General features: G+C 37.4%; 1 protein-coding gene across 2 annotated transcripts in view; it reads right to left on the bottom strand.

Annotated features, from left to right (window-relative positions):
• Nucleotides 1–764: 764 nt before the first annotated feature.
• The window catches only part of LOC107746331 (potassium voltage-gated channel subfamily A member 3-like), a 7,107-nt gene continuing 6,354 nt past the window's right edge, over nt 765–1,517 (bottom strand). For both annotated transcript variants that reach the window (XR_001640682.1, XM_016560480.1), the window contains exon 2: nt 765–1,383. The gene's annotated coding sequence lies outside the window, so the exon portion shown is untranslated. The remainder of the gene's footprint in view (nt 1,384–1,517) is intronic.

Here is a 1,517-nt window from a genome sequence, read left to right as displayed (position 1 = left end):
TCTAATATCCAGATCACCTATCTCCCCAAAAATCTAAAGAAATAAAGCAGCATGTTCCTCTAAAACTCTTTTTTCCTTAATGTAAAAAAAAAAAAAAAATTATATATATATATATATTCAGATGTGACCCCTTTGTAATCGTTAACATTTTCGCAAGCAACTGTAATTCAGTTACACATTTTTTCTCAGTAACTGTAACGGATTACAATAGTTACTCCCCATTGTGATATAGTAACAATATCATTATGATATATAAATTCACATTTGTATAAAGTCGATATAAAGATATAAAGTCAGATTGTGAGATACTGAATCACAATTGTAAGATTTAAAGTCACATTGTGAGAAATTAACTCAGTTGTAAGATATAATGTCAAATAATTAAAAAAAAGTCACATTTACAAGAAAAACATCACAATTATAAAATATAAGGCTGGAATTTTGATACAGTCACAATTGTAATTGTTATGGGTTTTAAGTTTGCAGTCGTGAGTCACAATTACTCTGAGGCAGGAACAGGCTTTCATATGATATATTTCATATATCACAGCATCTACCTGCTAAAACTAACCAGCCAGACCTGACCCAAAGACATCCACTTGGGACCAATGGCTAAAAAATAGATACATATAAAAAACAATGTGTCTTGTGAATGAACAGCCCTTAAAAACACAAAATTCACAATATAGCATGGCCTCTTGTACTTTATTGCTCACTTGTACTTGATGCAGTATTTCAGACATTGCATCAACACAACAGCCTTCGTGTGATGAATGCCATGTGACGAAAGGATTCCACATGTAAATAATGGCCATTAGAATGATAGAAGTTGGCATGTGGCATGACACACGGACAGATGGGACCAGAGAAAGACACGAGTAACCAACGCCACTCAAAAATGACAAGGAGGCATCACGTTTATGACGATCAGTTTATACAGCAACGTCAAAGACGACATCACAGCCTGACGACACATGACAACTGATGGAGCTAGCATAACTAGCACAGCCCTCCACACTGCTGGGCTACGGCGGTGGGAGCGTGTAGGAGCACTTATGTGGAGTTTAGAGTCTTACATTTAGCAGCAGAAACAGCACATCAACACAGGAGTCCATCTTCTTTTGGTAAAAAGACAGAATAATGAACATAGAAAAGGCAAGTGGTGCGCTGGGGCTGTCTAGCCAGGGGGAAATCAGGGCCCGAAGGCTGGACGAGGGGGATTTATTTTATTTTTTTTGAAGGCACCTCCTCTCAGAAGTGTGGAGGAGAAGGGAACAGTCCACGAGCCCCTACGTTTGGCAAGCTGGGGTCCACACAGGCAATCCGGCCTCCAGAGATTAAACTCCTTTAAAGCTTCATCCGCTTCTGTCTCCTTCCTCACTGCTGTGGAAAAGAATGGGAGAAGAAACAGGATTAGATGAATGAATGAATGAGTAATTAAATTAATTAATAATTAAATTAATTAATTAATTAATTAATTGTAATAATCAGGCATGGTCATTACTTTTATTCAAAGG

The sequence above is a fragment of the Sinocyclocheilus rhinocerous genome, unplaced genomic scaffold (genome assembly GCF_001515625.1).
Source record: "Sinocyclocheilus rhinocerous isolate Xijiao unplaced genomic scaffold, SAMN03320098_v1.1 scaffold2393, whole genome shotgun sequence".
NCBI lineage: Eukaryota > Metazoa > Chordata > Actinopteri > Cypriniformes > Cyprinidae > Sinocyclocheilus > Sinocyclocheilus rhinocerous.
Note: the sequence above shows the minus strand (reverse complement) of the source record. Positions and strands in the feature narration are given on the sequence as shown.